The sequence below is a fragment of the Colias philodice genome, chromosome 23 (assembly GCF_061535455.1).
Source record: "Colias philodice isolate Cphi_HAF_F1 chromosome 23, ilColPhil1 Martin Lab GWU primary, whole genome shotgun sequence".
Classification (NCBI taxonomy): domain Eukaryota; kingdom Metazoa; phylum Arthropoda; class Insecta; order Lepidoptera; family Pieridae; genus Colias; species Colias philodice.
The window spans coordinates 5,259,140-5,282,493 of record NC_143108.1 but is presented as its reverse complement, the minus strand read 5'-3'; the positions used below and the strand labels follow the sequence as shown (position 1 = coordinate 5,282,493).

Genomic DNA, 23,354 nt, shown 5'->3' with positions numbered 1-23,354 from the left:
GTTTTTATTGAAGTTACCGACACTCATGTGTTAACATTTTGCTAATAAAATTGTGTAATAGTGACTTTTTAAGTATAAAATACTTTTTATAATGTGTTAAAAATTGCCAGACCCCAAATAAGTGTTGTGCTAAATTAGTATAACATAATATTATTGTATATATCAAATAAGCATATTAGCAGTAGTTAATAATTAATTCTTCAATAAATATCTATCATCTACGTATATGGAAGAAATACAATATAATTCCAATCTACTCAAATATGATTATTCATTTCACTACAATTTTTATGACAATTTAATGAAACAACATAATTATAATATAAACATCTTTATTACATACACTTAAGACTAAATAAAATGAATTACATGTTTTTGAATTACACTAGGGTGGGATCCAGATGGGCTAAAGATTTCATAGCAGCACTTTTGTGTCCCGATCAGTCTTTATTGGCAACACTGAATTCATTGTTAGTACAGTCTCAATTACTATTTCAGTCCAATTAAAAAAAAAACATAAGCACAAGCGGTATTTACACTTGCGAAAGCAAAAAGAAAAAAAAATGGTAACTCGATTTATTCGAATAAGAAGTAGATTATACAAACTAATCGCTAAATAATTTTTCCCTTTTACATAGGTATTAATACGGTAAATTTTGAAGGTTACTCGGATAATATACAGTTTAAATGAAGAGAACCATTCAAAAAACCCTTTGCCTCTTTTTGCTTGTCTTTTATAACTTAAAACCTAGAATAAGATAAACGTCACTGACAGAATGACAATTACTTACATTTCTATGTTATAAACTAATTTTATTTCAATTTTGATTTATTCCGAATGATAAATTACTAAATTAAATTATCTGCCATTCCGTCAATAATGCATCATTCTTATTTTAAAATAAAATAATTTAAAAATACAAATGCATGAAAGATATGTGCAAGTTGACGAGAGAACAATCAGTCAATTAGCATCTTAAATCTAATGAGTATTAACACGAAGGTTGGAGGGTCATAGATTGTAGAAAAACTCGATGTGCGAAGCGGAAAACCATCGTCCAGTATATCTGTAACAAAAGAAAAAAGCAAATTAGGTAAATATTCGAAATTTAAATGTCTTCTTAGTTCTTAAATAACCAATATCTTGAACTATAGAAGAAAGTTTTCAAATGTGGAATACAGACAAGAATTCCATGCAATTTCAGAAACATCATGTCATACTTAAACAAGTACTAAGATATAATTTTAGACAATAATTTACGCGATGAAGTTTAGTTTTCTGTCCATAATGCTTTAATACCTGATGTAAGATAATACATGGGTAAACTTGACCGGTTTTTTCAATAGCATTTATCTCGAGTTTAATGCACGTCAGGTGGCATCTGCGTTTTGCATATTTCTTTTTATTTACATTTACAATATGCTCTAGTTTAAATTGGACGTAACACTAACAATTTTAAACTACATATTTTTCTAATGTGTATCGTATTTTATTGTAATTGCGTGTTTTGTAAGTTATTGTTATATAACATCGACTAAGGTGAATGACTCACGGCATAGAATAAGAATAGTTAAAATGTGCTAATATTACAATAAATTTTGAACACATTATATTGTGTCGGCATCTTTTGCGAAGTTGCGAAACAATGCAACCTTTTTGCATAAATAAAACATTTGCGTTTTAAAGCGACCACCAGAGTGTCTATTGCATTCGTTTATCTAATTTTTTGCAAATGTTTTTTAATAGCAAAAAATATTCATCTATTTCGGCGTTTGTGCAATGCAATTGTTATGTTTGTGCATTGTTATTTTTTTAAATTAACAAAAAGGCTGTTCTTTCTTCTGTTTTAAAAAATTGAAAGGATGCCGTGTGCTATCCGAAACATTCCAACGAATATATTTATTTCAGTTAATAAAATAATTTTAAGTACCATTCGGACAAAGATGTTTGGATACATATTATATGTACGCAGTTGTCGTTAAGATGCCTATTACATAAAGCGTATAACAATATAGTCATTATTTTATAAGTGCTATGAGCAAAAAGTGTTGTCATTTGGCCCAATGTGCACCGGCCAAAGTGGTCATCCTTGGTAAACAGGCTCTTTGCACCTGTCATTGTTCAATTAAACCCGGCGACACATTGCCTTAAATAATCCTTCAAATTGACCACATTTGAGTACTAGATATTTTTGTTCTTCTTTATCCATGCAATTAATGTTGCCTGCCAGTCGATAACAGATGGCGTTACAGGTTTGAAGCGTATGTTTTTATTTATTTTTCTTTTTGTATGAAATCTAGAAAAAACATGAAGAATTTGAATTTTAAATAATTATAATATTCTTTTTAATTATAAAAAGTTTGGCTCATCCTTTTCAATCGACAATCTCGTGATCGCTTGGATCGTCAACTAGAACAGTTTGTACTAGGACAGCATAACTCGATGGAAGTCAGTTATTCGTAGCCGTCGTTTCACGACACAAGTCGTTAAATAAAATAAGACTCGTAATCCAGCGACTTTGGACAAATCTCATTTGACCATTTATCGTGACCTTCTTATTAGAGACATAATTGAATTTATTTTAAAACAAAATCATGTAAAATAAATATTTAATGAATTTAATATTCTATTTATTACTTAATAAAAATGATGCTATTAATTTTAGAGCGCAGTTTAGACGTAAATATCTTTTGAAATTGAATACTTAAGTTACGCGGAAGTTAAATAAATAATGGTGTTGGCTGTAAGATCAAGAAAAGCGAGTTATCTTCAGCTTATTACGGGGAGACGCGGTACCAGGCTCGCAGATACCACGAGAGGTGAACTTATGACGTACCCAGTTTCAATGTATTTTATGCGGAGGATCTTATGAGTATGTGGGCACGTGGCACAAAGGTGTGCGTGAACGCGTGTAGGCGCGTCACATCACACACATGACGTTTTGACGGAATCCATTTCCATGAAATGCGACAATTTTAGTTTTTTCTTGCGATTTCAGATATGGTAAAAACGATACTTGAAGTAAATACTATATAGGAAAATCTAATTTTAAGTAATTTTTATCTTTACTTTTTAGTTAGTATCATCGATAATAATTGTATTGTAATGGCCAAAGATAATATGAAAAGATTTTTTCTAAATTGTAAGGTTGACGATCTCGTGTTCACACGAGAGCACGTTTGTGTTGCTAAGAAGCAAGAACCTATGCGGAAACAGTGTACCTATTAACACACGTTCCCTGCTATGAGATACTGCCACTTACGTAACTACGTGTATAAAATACAATGTTGGTATAGATTTTCACAACATACAAAACAGATTTGTTGAGAATGGGGGCATGTGCTATGTGTGTATTTAATAGTCTATATACATACGTACACATACGGTTTTCCTACGTTAAAATGTTTTGTTCGTGAGCCGCTACTATGTTTTCACTACCAGGGCAGCATAAATAGATACAGGTGAAAATTACGCCCACTAGCACACTATGAGACATTTTTATTCGTGTGCGTTATCATACGTTATCACAAGCCAACTAGCAGAGGTACATGTCGGATACGCATACTTTAACATTTGAAATATTTTTATGGAGTATTTCGCAAGATAGTGCAAGTGCTTTGACTGATAAGTATATGTTGGTAGAAAAAAAGACAGCTTGGCTTTAAACTATTTTTGTAACTATATAGGTATTGATGAAAATATATTAGATAGAATCTAAGGATAGAATATATAAAAAATTAAAATAAGTAAAATAAACGCACACTTAATTAATAAAGAAATTATGAAAAATAGCGAAGCGGTCGTAACCCGGCGCACATAAAAAAATAGAGCTGCTCATTAATTCCAGGAACTAAGAATACAGCGGAGGCTATGTGAGTTACTCTGATTAGGTAGATCAGCGGGTTGAACGCTCGCGCGCTCATCATACCCCAGTATATTGGCATTCGCTGCAATGCCAATGACTTATCTAGTGTCGAATATATTTTTTATATAAATTTAATTTAGATTTTTATACTTCGCAAGTTTATCATTAATTATTGTAATATTATCTAGTATTTGTTTCAAATTAAATTTAAATGAATGGCAAATTCTAAAACTTGTCAAGATTAAAAATAAGGTGAATAGCCAATTTTGGCTTTCGAAGTGGGTGTATTCTTTATAGGAACTTTTAGTGTATAATGCCCGATTTCGTCAAAGCCAATAATCTTTGACGGCCTTGGTAATTTTTTTACATATGTAAACAAAAAAGGCAATTAAGGGGTCAATATCCGATGGAACTCCAAGTGTGATATCATTTTATAAAAAAAAAATTGTAAACATTCCAGTCATAGTGATTTCAATATGATAAAATTGAATACGGCAAATGATTGGATTTATTCTTCATTGACTTTATTGATTATTATTTGTTGAACCTTTATTAGTAGGTAATAATATTGTTTTGTAACAGGATTATCATATTTTTATAAGAAATATCGGAAAGACACCAACGCTTTATGGAAATTATAAACAAACCAATAAATTAAAACAGTTTACAAATTAAAGAGCTTAATAATGTACCTTGCATGCATAAATAATTTCCTTATATATTACCATATTACGAAACAAACAATGTATTCATGAAACCAATATGTAAAACTACGATTTTTAATTAAAATTATGGATCGATAGCCGTACGGTGTACAAAATACATACCTACATGAGCAAGAGGTTGTAAACTATAAATGCAATCTACACGATGTAACACCATCAAAGAACCGATAAACCGGTGTTTTAAAAACAACTAACGCTGCAGTTTAAGCGCAATGCTTATGCAAGTGTTATGTAATGTAGCCAAGGTTTATATGCCTGGCTAATGCCTGACCCAGTAACTGACTTCTGGATGACCTTTGGTATTAGCCACTGTATTACGTATTACTTGTATTACGCGTAGCAAATGGCAGCTTACGATACAATACACCTTTATCCCATTTATTGGTATTTAGCCCTTTGCCCTATAACATTTATAAGTTCTTTAAATGTGTACTTTGATTAAACCTTTTTAGTTTACAAACTAAATGTTTGTATCTATCGGCTAAAGAAACATTACAATGTCGAACCAAATATTTTATTATAAGTTTAATTTCTTTTGAAAAATGCTTAAATGCTTGCGTATTAATTCTGTAGTATTTTTGTGTAGATAAAGCAAACAATTCCAACTCCTTTTCATCGGGATTCGATATAAAGTTCTTATAATTTTTACTTCACAAATAGATTGTTGTTATATTTTAATGTGAAATACCGTGTTACATCTAGTATAGTATAATCTGTGGTTATATCAGTTATCACTAATAAGCGAATTAGCTACCCTTTGATGTTACTCCATAAATATTGTTGAGTCTGAGAGACATGCTGCAATTCGCGTTATATAAGCTGATGCAAGTTTAGAGACAAATTGTTTTAGTTTATTATCTTGATTTTGAATAGAAATAAGAATTGAGAAATTTATATAGAATATAAAAAGATCGATAGAATTTATAAAGCTTTTGAATATTTACCTAATAACTAAATATCAGAAATAAGTTGTATTATGTATACTTTTTGGATTTGTTACGATTATTAATTTTATATTACACTATTATCTATATATTTATGAAGGTAAATAGATTATAACTCTAAAATTTGTAAATGTAGACTTTAATCTATCTCTGTGCCAAAATTCATCAAGTTCTATTCAGCTGTTTTACCATGACAAAGAAATGTCATCACATAGGTACTGAACTATATAAAACATAGCTGGTGATTACATACCTAGGTAGTTTACGATGGTAATACTAAATTATTAGCAATTTATTAATAATATATATTAGCGATAAACCTTATTTCCTGATATGTACCTATCATAAGGATAAAAGCTAAAAAAATCTTGCGGGAATCCCGTCGGTTTTAAAATTCATACCTTTTAAATTGGCAGTGACTTATTTAAAAGTAATTTACACATTATTATTTGTTTTTTTTTTAAATTTCGGAATTCGCAATTACACGAAGGTTTTATTATAATTAGGTTTTAGTGTTAAAGGTTATGCGTGCTAATTAATAGATTCTATTGTTTAACGATTATATAATTAAATCTAGTTACCTAGTTAGTGTCACACTTTCAACCTCGATATCAAGGGTATTTTTATGTACTTGAAATATCGAACAATAAGATCGGAAATAAGTGGAAACAAATCATTTAAAATTAGTTAATGATTGTAATACCTAATTATATGAAGTTATTCGTAAGTCATTTTAAAAGAATTTATATATAAGTAAATTATTATATAAACAATGATTTATTTAAATACAAAATATGTATACAGCTAGGTATGATGCAAATAAGCTTTGTATTTTGTATTCATTTACAATAATAGTAATTCAATAATTTTCATGTTATTATTCTTCACAGTAACTATATAGTAAAAGTAAATTTAACTCAATATTATGAAAAACCAACCATTAAAACATATTCACAATTAAAATATTCGTACACGTATGTTCGTTACATAAAATAATTTGTTCAACTATTGGAACCTGTTTGGTTTGAGGTTTGTTGACTTCTTTCAATATATATACCAGTCACTATTTTGTTTTAGAATAACATGGAAAAAGTAATTTGAGAATCTTATGTTTTACTTCGTGGCTCTAAAATAAATAATCAGATTATATTTGTTCAAATTTAAAAATAGAATCGTACATTGTATAATCTGATAAAATGTGAGTTATAATTGCCATTTATAAAAACAAGACGTCACGATGTACACATGATAAATAAAAGAGATGTCAAACAATTTATCGCACTGGCAACATTATCAACCCATTATTTATGCTCGTACACAATTTGGCATATTTTAAATAATGATTTTATTCTTGCATAAATAAAAGCACCTGCTCGTAGTAGTGCCTACTTAATTATTTAAACATAACCTCTAATTAGACAAACAGCTGTCTTAACCTTGTAATGCACCTTACGTGTATTTTGCGCGGCAAAAAATTTTCGCTATGCAACAATATGTCGCTTATCGTATCTTACATCGCGATGTATAATATGCATTTTACGATATTGGCTTAATCGATTAAAAATTAAATTATTAAATTTAAACCTTACATTGAGCAGCCTTGTTTTTTAAAGTTGGTATTTTTACATTGCAATTTTTGAACGTCGCATTTTTATTGATTTTGTGTGTGTATGGCCATTTAATATTTGACTTATTTTCAAGCTAATACCTAATATTATTAATATTAATTATGTATAAAATACAGTGAATACACAATAATTACATACTAGTTCTATCGCGATTCGCGACGTCCGCGTCGGGCTTCATTATGATTAGTATGCGTCAGTTGTGATAAAAAGTAAGAAAATGGCGCCAGATGAATATTATATTACTTAAATTGTTATTTACATAAAATTAAACCAATTTTTGTTAACTACAATAACAATTTTTTAAATAATTTTTTCTTGCAACTTTTTAATTCGTATGATCAGTTTTAAGTTAATTTTAAATTATCAGCCTTGTTTACGTGTGTACTTATTTAAAATATTGATTAGACTTTAGGTTATCAATAAATTTATAAAACTAAATTTGTTGCTACTTAGTTGGGTCATTGTCAAATTTTGCGCAGGTAAACTTGTCCCTCAAAACTTTTTTACTTCTATACCATTAAAAAGTTAACTGTCACTCAAAACTTTCAGCAAATACAAACTTAATCGCATTACTAATAATATATTAATAAAAGAAAGGCCTATTTTTAATTTTTTATTTTATTTTTTAAAGTAACATTGGGGTTTTTTCTGGTAACAGAAGGGTTTTCCATACAAATTTGACCTGTCCCAAGTAGCACTTCGTTACAGAAAATATAAAATAACTACCATTTCCAATATACCAACCCACATCAATTAAAATATTACTATAAACAGAATATTGTAAATATTTCTAAGAGTAGATTTTAAAACCGATCAGTGCTAAAATTTATTTTATAAAAAATTTTTTAACTTTGTCCCACGTAGTGTTTAGAATCGTGTGCTCTACTATGTTACTAAATAAATAATTACTCAAAATAGAGGTGGCGCTGTTTTCGACTTTCTATTAGCTTGAGCAAGGTTTCTGCAGCCATTGTGGTCGTTTGTTAGGTCGGGGGGAGGGGTACATTGAATTTCAGTCGATCGCATGGCGTTGAACGTGCCGCGTGTTTTTATTCCGCATCAACATTGTTACCTCCCTATTAACGTAAGTAAAACCGTTTTTTTCTATTATTTTACGTTCAATTTGTTGTTTAAGGGGTAATTATGTTCAATTTGAAATAAAAAAATAACTAAATGCATTATTCTATGATTTATGTCTTTTAGAATGTAAAATTTACAACTCTGTTATCATCATTCTGTTACTTAGCTCATGGTAACAGAGTTGAGTAAGCATGTATTCTTTAACTTTTGTTTGAAATTTTATATTTGTAATATTTTTTTTCTTAATAATCGGTTTCCTAAAGTAATTTTGAGTTGTTATATGTAAATAAATCATATATAATTAAATGTAACCTTGAAGATATTGTTACAGGATATTCTGCCGTTATTAACGCCCTTAAAATGCTTCTCACGATAGCTGAACAGCAAGCAAGTTAAGAGAAACATATCGCAGTTATTTACAGATTATATAAAATTGAAGTAACAATTACAAACAGTTAACAAGAGATACGAGACGTATTAAAAACAATGCAACAGAGAAAAACGAAAAAAGTCTAAAAATAAGGACGGCAATCCAGTAAATCCAGTAAAAGCTATTAAAAAACGCCATGAAAAAGTTAAGAATCGGAAGGAAAAGTATGCTATTGATAAAATATTTGACAAGAAGGCCGTTAAATTCTCTAGGCAGGAAATACAAATTATAAAAGAGTGTCTTGCTGTGGATCAAAGTTTCATATGAAAAAAATCAGCCCACATGTAAGAAAAATGTTTTAAAAACCAAAATCAATCTTTTCGAACGTGACAACATATCAAGAGTATGCAATTTATTCACTTATAGTACAAAAAGAACAACTAAGTTACTGTGTTACAACTCTGTTACTTTCGTGTCCCGAAGATTAAAGAACATATTTACGAAATTTAGGAAAAGCTATTCAATATAATACTGCTATATTACAATAGGTTAATTTGCCAGTTAATGAAGCGGTTATATGTTGTAATTAGCTGTTAATTTATAGATATTTCATGGAGTTGTGTAGAATTTAAGGTTTGTTATTATTCATAAAGTAACAGAGTTGACTAAAACTTTAAATGAATTACTGTAAAACTTAAAAAAAGCTTGTACTTCTAATGGTGATTATAAGATATAAGACTGTAATTAATATAAAAGCCAAAATATGTGCGACTGGCTTATTTAATTTTATGATAAAAGGTAAAGTATAATGATAACAGAGTTGTATTTTTTCACCACCCTGACGCACTAAATCTGAAATAAATCTTAAATTATTAGCTAAACATCGCGGCCAACTTAAATAAACCCTACTTCAGTTGTTTTAACAGGCACAGGCATAAAGAAAAGTTCAATTTTAAAATATTTTCTTTTTCACATTTTTGAAATCTGCAGTTACGTTTACCTGCGCAAAATTTGACAATGACCCAGTTATTTTCCGTTTGTCTCTAACTAGCTGTACCTACTGATAATTCTTGGGAGTTAGTATCAAAAGTTTCCTTTAAAAACACTGATTTGATCCATTGAAATGTTACATTTTTTAGGCCTGACCTTGAGTTTTTTAGAGGACGCAATTTTATTTTTTTGATGTGTAGGGGGGGTCAGTGTGAAGCTAAAACCAAGTTTGTGGGGTCGCCACCCTTATCCCATGGCCGCCATCTTGAAAATAGCGGTTGAAATGGTTTTAACGATATATCTCTTAAACTATTTATCTGATAATAAAACAATTTTAACATTATTTGTTGCAAATTAAATTCTCTACAACTTTGATTCAGTAACTTTTTGTCGTAGAACTATAAATAAAAAAGTTATAAGCGAAAATGTTCAGAAATTAGAGCTATTTATATTTTTCAATAAAACTTTTTTTTATCATTTTACGAAGAAATGATATAAGACTATTTTTGTAGATTGTTTTTCGAGGAACAACTTTTACATACAACATTTTTTCATTACGTCAATAGCTAAGGTTTTACAGCGCTCAGAAGTGAGTACTATTTTTCAGTAGTAACTATACATAATAAATTGGCTATTGGCTCTTTTCCCAGACTCCACAACAATGGAAGCACACTGCAGAACATTTCAGCCCTGCTTTTCGACGTAAAAAAAAAACGCACTTCCAGACTCTACCTCCTGGGTTGTGTGGAAAAGATTCAATAATTAATTATTAATAATATTGTAAAATTAATTATTAAAAATATTATTATAACAAAAATAAAATAATTACTGTTGACAAATTATTATTAGTACACACATAATATATCGTATTCTGTATAGTAAAGAGTACTTAAAATATTACTCACTTCGGATGGCTGTAAAACCTTAGCTATTTACTTAATGAAAAAATGTTGTAAATAAAAGTTGTTCTACGAAAAACAATCTACAAAAATGGTCTGATATAATTTCTTCGTAAACTTATAAAAAAAAGTTTTATTGAAAAATATAAACATCTCTAATTTCTGAACATTTTCGCTTATAACTTTTTTGTTTATAGTTCTACGACAAAAAGTTACTGAACCTAAGTTGTAGAGAATTTAATTTGCAACGAATAATGTTAACATTGTTTTATTATCAGATAAATAGTTTAAGAGATATATCGTAAAAACCATTTCAACCGCTATTTTCAAGATGGCGGCCGTGGGACAAGGGTGGCGACCCCACAAACTTGGTGATAGCTTCACACTGACCCCCCCTACACATCAAAAAAATAAAATTGCGTCCTCTAAAAAATGCGACCCCAAATGTAACTTTTCAATGGACCAATTGTTGAGTCAACTTCGATGAAATTGGTTTTCCGGTTGCCATAAAAAAACAATAATGTTGTAAGCGTGCGGTTTTTTTCTTTTTAGATCTTATCTATATAAGTATAATATGTACTTAATCAAAGTGCAATTTTCCGTTTGAATTAATGGAACGTTAAAATTATTCAAAAAAAATTGAGAAGAATTATTGCACGTACATACACACATACATAATTACATATTATACGAAAATGCTTATTCATGTCGAATTCCATAGAAAAATATTTTCATGTACGCGTTACGTGGTACCCACCTGTCGTAATTTACGAACTATGATGTTAATAGGTATACCTTTATTTTGGTAAAGTTCAGCGGGTTTAGTGTAAAAGTAAGTGTACTTTTATCATTCATATATTTTGATTCCAATTACATACAATATTTTTTTTACCATAATTAAAAATACGTGCCATTTTATAATTACACGCATAAAAACAACATAAACTATTTCGTGACATAGCAACATTATCATAGTTTTGGATAACCTGTATTTTGCTATCTACAGCATGTGGCCATAAAAAGTTTATATCAACGTTTGGTCTTTTAAGCGATGTATAAAAAACGTAGCCAAGCCAGGTTATCACAATCAAATTACGACACATTAAGTTACAACACAACTCGTCTTGACCATATTAAGTTACCCAAATAGCTGGTATGAGTTTAAATGCTCTAACAAAGGAAGAACTCCACGTGCGAAGCATAAGTTTATGAGCAAAAAATATGGCCGGCTAGGAAGGTAGTGACCTATGATGACGCAATGCCAAAAACAGGCCAGACTGCACCTCAACTGGGGTCAAGGAAGGTCAACGAGTAACTTAATATCGCTTAAGGGCGCGTATAAAGTCAAATCACCAATCAACTTTTAGTTGATACGTGTAATATTCAAGACCAAATATAAAAAATAAAATATATGTAAAACTTGATGATATTTTCGATTATATTGTCAGATCAAAAACATAAAATATTGAAATTGACTCGATAGAAAAAATTCACGAAGTTACCTCTAAATTTCACACTTTTACGTTTTTTACTGGACATGGTAATACTTATTAAGATTTTTTTTTCATAAACAATTATATTAAAACATTTGCAAGATATTTGTCCGAGCATTTTGTGTAATTACTTTTAGTTTTGGTTTAATCACGATAAAACACTTTTGGCGCTTACTATATTTTTAATTACGCAAGAAATCATCTTCCATCGCACGTTCCGGGAGCTAAAAACATAATTCTATTTCATACATCAGACGCTATCGCTCCGTTGAGACGAGTAGACCACGCTAAAATTGCTGCGCCGTGTTTTATAATTACGCCGAATATTGATTTGTAAACAACAAAATGAAAAGACTTAAGAAACGAGAACTAAAAAAGATTCAAATTGAAAAGATAACTAAATGTCGAAGGTAAGTTATAATAGTATTGTTATAATATTAATAAATAATAATTATAATATAAAAAGATAAGTCTTGATTTACCTATTTGAGAAAGTTTAGTTTCTGTAAAATAATTTCCGCGGGCTGAGTATTGACGCGATAGCAGCAGCAACTATAGATAGGTAAATAAAATTCATAGTGGTACCTAATTCTTACAGTCGCGGTGCAATCAATCAAGTCAAGAAAGATTTATATTATTATTATTACTATAGGCAGATCCTATGTTCGCTCCAGTAAATAATAATATCAATAATATGTAAACCGGTTGTGAATAGTACATATGTATTATATTTACAATCTGTATTAGATAATCATACATAACATCTATACATAGGTATAACAAATTCGTACGAAAGTCAAAACTGTACTTACATTGAATAGGTATTTTTTTATAATATACATAATATGTATATGTATATATATAATATATTCATAATCTGTATTACATAGTAATATGTAGTACATATCTATACATAAATATAGTTTTTAGAATTTTTGTACGTCTGTCTGTATGTATGTCTGGGCTCTAATTTTGGTGCAGATATAGCTTGAGACCTGAGAAAGGTCATAGGATGAGTTTTATCCCGTAAATAAAAAAAACTGTCTGTGTTTGTCTGTTTGTTAGTACACGCTAATCTCCGGAACTACTGGACGGATTTGAATGAAAGTTATTTTGTTGTGTAGGTACTATTATATTATCCGGGAAATATAAAATAATAATTTATTTTGAAAACTGAAACACCTGATGCAGAACCGCAACAGACCACCTAAACTATAGATTCATTTGAGAAAGTTTATCCAGGCGAGTTTGGATATTATTATTTGTGTAAATTCTGTAAATTCGTTTCGGGAAAATCGGGAATGTTTTATAATATTATATATATATATATATATATATATATATATATATATATATATATATATATATATATATATATATATATATATATATATATTATAGTATTACTATAGGTAGATTCCTATGTTTGCTCCAGTAAATAACCAATACAAGTTGTGAATAGTAACTACACATTATATATATTTACAATCTGTATTAGATAATAATATTACAATCACATAGGTATAAAAAAAATTGTACGAAAGTAAAAACTGTACATTGAATATTTTTACGAATACCTACTTGGGGCGTGATTTTCAATCGATATAGGAGCCAAAAATATAGGTACATAGTTTATAGAATTTTTGTCTGTTTGTCTGTATGTATGTCTGGCTCTCTAAGCTCTAACTTTGATACAGAGATAGCTTGAGACCTGAGAAAGGACATTGGATAGGTTTGTTCCCGTAAATCCTAAAAAAACTCTATGTGTCTGTTTGTTTGTACACGCCAATCTCCGGAACTATTGGACGGCTTTGAATGAAAGTTATTTTGTTGTGTAGGTATTATCTGGGCAATATAAATATACAAATTCGAAGATCTAGAATGTATGATAAGGGACCCTGAGATCACACTCTAACATTTATAGGAGTGACGTCAACAAAAATTGTTGCGTCTGATGGAAATTTTCTGTTGATTAAAAAAAATCAAAGATCTGGAACATCTGATATAGACCCATAAGAGCCCAGCTACACATTTATAAGAATGATTTTATTTTTAGAATAATTGCTGAGTCGAAAAATGTCGTACAATCTAATAGTCCATTGAATAAAAAGTTCTAGAGTGCGTGAGTTAGTAACGTAAGATGTTTCTTCGGAAACATGTCAAGAGTCCCTAGGTAATAAACATACTAAAACCCCGGGCCACTAGGAGGAGCCCCGGAGTGGGGGGAGGGGGAAAATGGGTCCATTTTTTCATTTTTCGCTTAAATCTCAAAAACGGTACATGTTAGAGAAAAACTTTCAAGGAAAAGTTGAAAGGCCATAAAATTATCTACAAGTTGTACCTGAATCATTTTTTCCTATATCCTACCGTTTCTTAGTTATACGCAGTAAAACATGATTTTGGCTCAAACAATTTCCACATCAATCGATCAAAAAATATTTCTTTCTTCCAAAAAACTCAAAAGTGCAACTTGTGACCGGTACTGATAGATTGCTCTTAATTAGGTCTATAATTGGTAAAATAAACACATTCCTCCATGGAAGCCTTTAGGAGGAATCGATTGTCAAAATATTATATTATGGTAGTTTGAGTTACTGAACTTGATCTTTTTATTTTTTTCTTCCAAAAAACTCAAAAGTGCAACTTGTGACCGGTACAGATAGATTGCTCATAATTAGGTCTATCATTGATAAAAATACTAGATTCCACCATGGAGGCGTTTACGGGGAATTGAATTTTATTAGGGTAGATACGATACTTGAACTTTTTATTTTTTTTCTTCCAAAAAAACTCAAAAGTGCAACTTGTGACCGGTACCGATAGATTGCTCATAATTAGGTCTATCATTGATAAAAAAACCAGATTCCACCATGGAGGCCTTTAGGAGGTATTGAATTTTATTAGGGTAGTTACGATACATGAACTTTTTAACTAACTACCCTAATAAAATTCAATTCCCCGTGAACGCCTCCATGGTGGAATCTGGTATTTTTTATCAATGATAGACCTAATCATGAGCAATCTATCTGTACCGGTCACAAGTTGCACTTTTGAGCTTTTTGGAAGAAAAAAAATAAAAAGTTCATGTATCGTAACTACCCTGATAAAATTCAATTCCCCGTAAACGCCTCCGTGGTGGAATCTGGTATTTTTAGCAATGATAGACCTAATTATGAGCAATCTATCTGTACCGGTCACAAGTTGCACTTTTGAGTTTTTTGGAAGAAAAAAATAAAAAGATCAAGTTCAGTAACTCAAACTGCCCTAATATAATATTTTGACAATCGATTCCTCCTAAAGGCTTCCATGGAGGAATGTGTTTATTTTACCAATTATAGACCTAATTAAGAGCAATCTATCAGTACTGGTCACAAGTTGCACATTTGAGTTTTTTGGAAGAAAGAAATATTTTTTGATCGATTGATGTTGAAATTGTTTGAGCCAAAATCATGTTTTACTGCATATAACTCAGAAACGGTAGGATATAGGAAAAAATGATTCAGGTACAACTTGTAGATAATTTTATGGCCTTTCAATTTTTCCTTGAAAGTTTTTCTCTAACATGTACCGTTTTTGAGATTTAAGCGAAAAATGAAAAAATGGACCCATTTCCCCCCTCCCCCCACTCCGGGGCTCCTCCTAGTGGCCCGGGGTTTTAGTATGTTTATTACCTAGGGACTCTTGACATGTTTCCGAAGAAACATCTTACGTTACTAACTCATGCACTCTAGACCCCCCTTGGAGGGACTCATTCAATGGACTATAACCAAATTAATCAAAATAAAGTTCTGGAGGAATGTGTGTCGTCGACTGCGTATGTTTATTTAAAAATAGTATCAGCTATACTCGCTATTTCGACAGACTTTTTTTACGGATTCGTGCTCTATACTGTTTCCCTAATATTGTTTTTTTTTATATATTTCATACAGACAGTTTTTTTACTGTTTTATAATATGTATCGATTATCATTAATAATAATTATAAACAAATAATAATAAAAAGACATATTACATAATTTGTGAGGATTTCAACTTCACTGTTTTATAGAATTATTTTAGACAACATACCTACTAACTACCGAAAATACGCGTTGAACGAGCGAAGAATATTGTGTATAATTTAGCGTGCGATGAACTTTACGTACGTTGGATGAGCCGGGTGTATGAGGGTATTGTGAGGGCGCGCGGCATGGCGCGTAATGTGCGGGGCTTAATCGTAGAATTATCTGGCTTTATACGCCCTCTTAATCGTCGCACCATGTGCGAAACGAACTTATCAGCCCCCTGACTCATCGCAGTTAAAGCTCACGCGGTGAAAAACAATGCTTCAGAAAACAAAAAACGTGAGCGCGAACGCGTATAACCTACCATCAGTCATTATTATTGCATCTATTCGTAATTCGAACGCATTGTGACGTTTATTTGTAATAGCTGTCAAAATAAAATCAATGCTTTTTAATCTGGGTGCGCGTTCGAAGTTTAAAAATGGCGCGATAATTTTTGAGTGTCACCGAAGAATGCCGAGGAACCATGTCCGCGTCTATTTTGAACTCCCGATCGGGCGTTCGCCCGGTTGTTGAACTGGAATATTTCGGCAAACACGGGCGCATTACACGTTTTCTTAATCTCGACTTATTATGACATAGCCGCCTTGTATGTAGGTTTTGAAACTTTACCGATTTAATTTTTAATATATGCAAGGAGTATGGCAATTATGAAAAGTAGATTAATATAACGACTGTCGTATCTTAAATCGATTAATTGACCTACATGGTTGTTTGCGATTTCATATTTGTGTAAAATTCTTGATAATATGAATAAATTGTTACTAATTTAACAATAATGTCCATAATACAAATGAGCGCGTTGTAGTGTTTTTGCGAAACTGGCCGCAACACGCGGAGATGTACCGCGCTAGTGTGCGTGGATTCATTTGTGCGAGTGTGTGCAGTTTGTGTGTGTACGTGGAAGCGCGATGAAATAAAATATGTCCGGTCAACGAACTCGCGGTCGGTGCCATAAAAATTGCGATACTGTCCGAAATTCGGGCAGAAAATTAAAAAGACTCCACAGCAGTCATTTGAAGCTTTTTGTATAGGTTTTTTTGTTAGTGTAATAATATATTTATATTAATTAAGACTAATGTTACGTAGGAGTAGAAGTTATCTAAAAATATTATGCAAGAACTTGCTACGTAGATGTCAATTATCATTCTTTGTTTCATTGAACCAGAATCAAAAGTGGTCAAGTGCAACACGTACTTGCGTAATGCGAATTTCATAGCAACATTGCATTGCTATAAAAGAGTTATATTATATTCATTTGAATTAGAATTAATAATTATATTACCGAACAAAGAATAATTTGAATAAAAGTAAATGTTATCTATAATTTAGTAGAAGCATTATTTCAAATTAAACTAAGCAAAATAAACTATTATTTATCAGCATAAGGTAGTTAAATATATTAAGAGATTGCATACGAAAAAAAAACTTACGTCATTCAAAATTTTTGTGATCTGTCGAACGCGTTCTAAATTGTATAATTCTGGCTGCCACGCCGCCGCATCTTCTGCATATCCAATGTATTTCCTGAATGCAGCCGCGCAGTCAGCTGATATCCAACCAATGACCTTGCCAATTCGTCCCCCTTCATTATATCCTTACTATTTACAGTCGTTGATATTGAGCAACCAATTTATGTAATCGTTCTGTACCTCCTCTTTCTACACGATGAGGTTTCTTCTGGACGAGCGCCTGTACGAATAATTCGTCTCCCGCAGCACATCTTGTATTCTAGCGATAGATATCAATAGATTTCTGTTGGGTCTAACCCGATCATTTTGAAGAGTTAATATTGCCCAGTAGGATCCAATACTTCCATTCTGGTAAGATTCTAATAAGAAAGTTCAATACACACCGGTAGGGTCCAAACTCTTAGCCATCGTCAATATTGACCGGTCGGATCGAGTGTTATGGCTTCCATGTTGTTTTTTTTTAATACAGTCCAGTCGGGTCCAGGGTTAGTATATCCATTTCGGAGCACAGATAACACAAAAGTTCGTAATTCGTGCACAGACGCGATGCGAAAAGTCGACGACACAGCAATGCGTTCGGGCCAACGTCAAGGCGAGCTATGCGCGGTGCGCGCCGTACGCCGACTTATATGTTAAAAGCGGCATCCGACATTGCCATCTGGTGGTGAGTGGACGGAACGATAGAAAAGCGTTTTCCGAACAGACAAACACCATGCTTACATAATTTTCTACGTTCACGTTCGTGTGGATTAATAAATACATTAAGATTACAGTCTTTTTATGAAGTCTCCGCGCAAGATTGTCAGCCCTTGTTTGGTCATCACCTGCCGTATTAGCTTAGCATCGCGTGAAATAATTATTGCAGCAATAAAACGGATAGCTATTAATTCGTTTCGGTATATTTGATGATAATAGCCGTATCATAGAACTTCTACGCGGGTCTTTATGCACTTTAGGAAAGGCATTTCATATACGGAAGTAATTGATATTAAAACTATTACGATTATTTTTAAAAAACGCCAATGAAAATATAAATACAAATCTCGAATTATATTTTTCCAAACGGATAGATTCATAAACTATCATAACCTTTACATTCTATTAAAAGCTGTAAAATAATAAAATTCTACTACTTACATTCAGTAGTTGAAGTCAGATAATATTACGTTCCATGCTTGTTCCATGATAATTATTTTCTAGAACATTCCAGAAACTTCGCTAACCTATAACAAAATTATTTTATTATAATAGTAACAACATTTGTAACGAAAATAATAACATACTAACTTATATTGTTTTAATGGAAAATTTTCGTGCCTTCTATTGCACACCTGAATAAATTGAGATAATTTACTTATGAATTATAATAACCTTTAGGTGTTTTGAAACATTCTCAAATAAAGTATATTACTAACAATACACATATTATTTCCAAATATATCAAGGCTAACCCACTTATTTTTCTCTACTTTTTTCAAAATTTAATACATGTACTTACCTACATAAGTAAATATCACTTCACTTCATTTTTCAAATTTATTAACAAAAATGTAGATGAACTAAATTCCAAATCAATTTTATTTAAAAACCAATGTATTAACGCATTATTACTTTTTAGACATATAAACTATGTGATATTTATATAAATTAATAAGCTACAGAATTTATCAAAATATTACACAGAATATACAAGAAAAATCTAGCTTCCGAATCGAATTCGAATAATACCTACACATAGGAAAAATAATACTGCAAACTGTTTATAAATGAAATTTTACCGGATAAAATTAACGTTAAATTATAGATATAAGCCTAAATAAATACGTATTTTTATTTTTTTCAGCTCCTTGGATATTATTTGTTTATCTTTATACACCGATTTATATATAATTTTAACAATTCAAAGCTACATTACGGACAAACATATTATGCTACCTACATATTTTTTATCCCGAGTTATCCGGAAGCCGAAACAAGCTGTTAATTCAATAATATGTTATTAACATTGCACTTATTGTATATAAATATATCAAACACTAGCTGCGCTCCGCGGTTTCACCCATGTGGTTCCTCTCCTGTTGGTCTTAGCGTGATGATATAATTCCTCATTGAATGGGCTATCTAAGACCGAAATAATTTTTAAAATCGGGCCAGTAGTTCCTGAAATTATCGCGTTCAAACAAACAAACAAAATCTTCAGCGTTATAATATTAGTATAGATTTATTATCAAGTAACTCAAACAAATGAAGTTATAATTTGATCAATAAACTGGCTATCAGAATATTGCGCAAGCGCACACCGCCACACTACTAATGAGATACTCAACGTGCATCACAAAGTACCCAGAAACAACTCATTTATACTTAAATAATAGATGAGATTATTGACTTTTGTATGTTTGCATTTTAATACGGTGGACACCATTTTTAGATTTTTAATTTACCTACAAATCATTTAAATACTTATACCATTTTTTTAATATAGGGTGACATTAACTTTAGGTTATATTCATTTTTTTCTACCTACATTTTAAAAATATAATATGTAAGTGAGGTGTGTTAAAATTTGATATAAGTACTGAGTTAAGCGATCACAATACAGGTGAAATGATAAAATAAATAATTACTTTATTGGTAAGTATACTTACAGAATTTGTTGTTATTATTCAAATACATATATAGTTTAATTTTTCACTGGTAAGCATAAAATACAGTTGAAGAAAGTTCTTACAACTTAAAGCATATTTACTTTAAAGCATATTCACTAAATAATAATAGAAGGTTTTGCCTGAAATAAAACGTGCCTTTACGTCATATAAAAGAAATTATAGCTTGATGTGATCAAAAAGTAATAATATAAATCGGTGATGGGCTTGTGCCTCTTAAGATTTCTCTGCAATGTCCATTAAAAATAATTATATTTAATTATATATTTTCTGTACTTTCCCAAAAACAACGGCAACCTAGTCGCCGGTTTAGCAAAAAGGTAAATACATAATAATGTTCTATACTATTACTATAATAATATTATAAAGAGGAAAGGTTTGTAATTATGTATATATGTATGTATGTATGGTTTTCACGCATAATCTACTGGACCGATTTTGATGAAATTTGGCACAGACAATTATCTTTAGACCCTGAGAAAGAACATAGGCTACCTTTTATTGCGAAATATGTACCACGGGCGAAGCCGGGGCGGACTGTTAGTAGTTTATTATTTTGGACAGGGGTGATTGATATTGTAAAAAAGTTTATTAACAAATTACTAAATATATACTATGTTTTACATTTTTTATATAAAAATAAATGAGAAGAAATACAAAATCTGTTTCATTTGAATAGTTTTTTCTATATTTCGAACATTATTTATATAGATTTTCTAATCGTTTGACTTGTATATCAACTTTGTATATGGAAATGAATGTAATAATTCATAGGTCAAAAGCAAAGTATAGAGAGAGTTCGATTTGCGATGCGACGCCCATCTTAGCTTAGATGCAGTTTAGAACAACGACATGAATAGAATAGCTATATATCCAAAAATATTTAATAATTTTCTAGATGTAAAAATCATCGAATGGTTCTTATTCAACTAAGCATATAAAATTAGCAGTAAATCAAAAATGAATATAATTTTTTTTAGAATATTATTTTTAGAATGGTTATTTTTAAACTAATCAATTTTATAAAATTATTACGTTAGGAAATAACATACTCTGGCGTATATTATGTTAGTCATGTATTGTATTATTTCAAACATTTTATGATCTTAGTCGTGATAATAAATTTATGAAGTTTATAGTCATATTTAGAGATACTCGTAAAATCTAATATCTTATTTGACGTCGACGTACATAATCTTATATCAATCTAATCAGTAAAACATATATTATATAATTTTATTTTTGTATGTTCTGGACTCTACACTATGACTCATAGGATTAGTAATGTATGAAAAATGCGTTAAATTTTATTGACTAATAACAGCTCAATGCCTTCTCCGTTCCTCAAAGTGGGTTACTTTAAGAAAGCGCCAGAGCGCAAACCATTGACCGTCGCCAGCCACCTGCGCGTGGGATATTTTGTTAGTGAGATTAATTTTACATTTTATACCACTCCATGCCTTTTGGGCAGTATTTTCCTTCGAAATTAATAAATTTGCTCAAAAAATACATGACAAATAACTAAAGCGTGGAAAACAACAATTATTGCAGTATTTAAACAGAAAGCTGACGATCAGAGCATTTTGAAATAAGTTTCTCTTTCCTAGTGTGCGTTAGAAAAATTACGATCATTAAAAAAAATACACAAAATCATATTATTATCTACTCTTCCAGGTATATGTGGATAAAAGGACATGTTAAATAAGTTTTACATTTAAGAAACATCTTTTTAATATAGAACATTTGATTCTAAACATTGAGATTTTCATGTAATATTGGATTACTTTTCTTTAAGATATTTCCTTCCATATATCTTCTAAAAATATATAATGAATGTTAGTTATTTTACAGCATTTCCTATATAAATAGTAAATACCTAGGCCTTAATAGTGAGTGGTAACTTCTAAGAAAACGTACGTACTTACATGTAACCACTTTCAAATTGTTTATCTTTACACACGAATAACGTCATTAAAACAATTGATCAAAGGCGTTATTCGTATGCATTAATTTACTAAATTATTTTAGAATTCAATCCGGTATTGGGACACGGATGTTGCGGTTTACAATCCTTATCCTAATTAAAATAAATAAGATCATTTATGTACATACCATTGCTACAATATATAGATACAACCAGTAGGGAAACTTCATACAACACGTTCGAAAATGTGCGTGAGCCATTTCGATTGTGTATATTGTTGCATTGCTAAAACACTTTTATTGTCATAAATATTTACACGATAAAGCAATAAAATTATCAATAAATAATTAATATGTAAAAAAATGCTCAGCAATCGAAACGTTTTTATTGTTTTAATAATTAATTGTTGTAGATATGAACAATTGCTAATTAATATAATGTATACGATATAGAGGTCCGCGCCGCAGTCCAAAAGCCCAGCGGCGGCGCGCCGGGTGCCGCACCCGGCGCGGCGCGGCGTCGCCGGCGTGGGCTAGTTATTTTTAAAGTTATTAGGGGGTGGGCGAGCAGTAGAAAAATCTCTTTTTTTTTATGTCAGAGCAAGCAAAGGAGCAGGTGCGCCACCTGATGTTAAGTGGTCACCACCGCCCATAAACACTTGTAACACTAGAGGTGTTAGGTGCTTTGCCGGCCTTTTATGGACAAATAAGCTCTTTTCTTGAAGGCCCCAATGTCGTAGTTGTTCGGGAACACCGCAGGTGGCAAATTGTTCCATAGTTTCACCGTACGCGGAAGGAAGTTGCGGGTGAAGCGGACAGTGGTGGAGCGCCAACCATCCAGGTGGTGCGGATGGAACTGGTTTTTACGGCCTGTAGTCCGGTGGTGGAACTGTGCGGCTGGTAAAAGGTGGAACAATTCCTCAGAGCACTCCCCATAGTAGATTCTGTACAGTAGGTATACAGAGAGACGCAACGTCTCTTCGCACTGACAGTGGATCGAGCCTATCGGAAAGCCTACGGTCATCGACAATTCGAGCTGCTCGACGTTGGATGCGGTCAAGAGGAAGGAGTTGATACTGTGGGGCTCCGGCCCAGAGATGAGAACAGTACTCCATATGCGGTCGCACCTGAGCCTTGTACAGCTGAAGTCGGTGGGCCGGCTTGAAGTACTGTCTCGATCTACTGAGCACACCAAGTTTTTTCGAGGCTAATTTAGCCATCATTTCCAAATGACT

At 31.3% G+C, this 23,354-nt stretch overlaps 3 long non-coding RNA genes across 3 annotated transcripts in view; 2 read left to right on the top strand and 1 right to left on the bottom strand.

The window, feature by feature from the left end:
* Positions 1–23,354, top strand: part of LOC149478040 (uncharacterized) — a 180,385-nt gene that overhangs the window by 57,726 nt on the left and 99,305 nt on the right. The window lies entirely within an intron of this gene.
* On the bottom strand, positions 316–18,305 carry LOC149478041 (uncharacterized). Its single transcript, XR_016317514.1, has 2 exons — positions 17,492–18,305; positions 316–1,067 (listed from the first exon to the last, which is right to left on the bottom strand). It is a non-coding gene; the product is annotated as an uncharacterized LOC149478041 (long non-coding RNA).
* LOC149478042 (uncharacterized) lies at positions 7,909–9,428 on the top strand. Its single transcript, XR_016317474.1, has 2 exons — positions 7,909–8,247; positions 8,575–9,428. It is a non-coding gene; the product is annotated as an uncharacterized LOC149478042 (long non-coding RNA).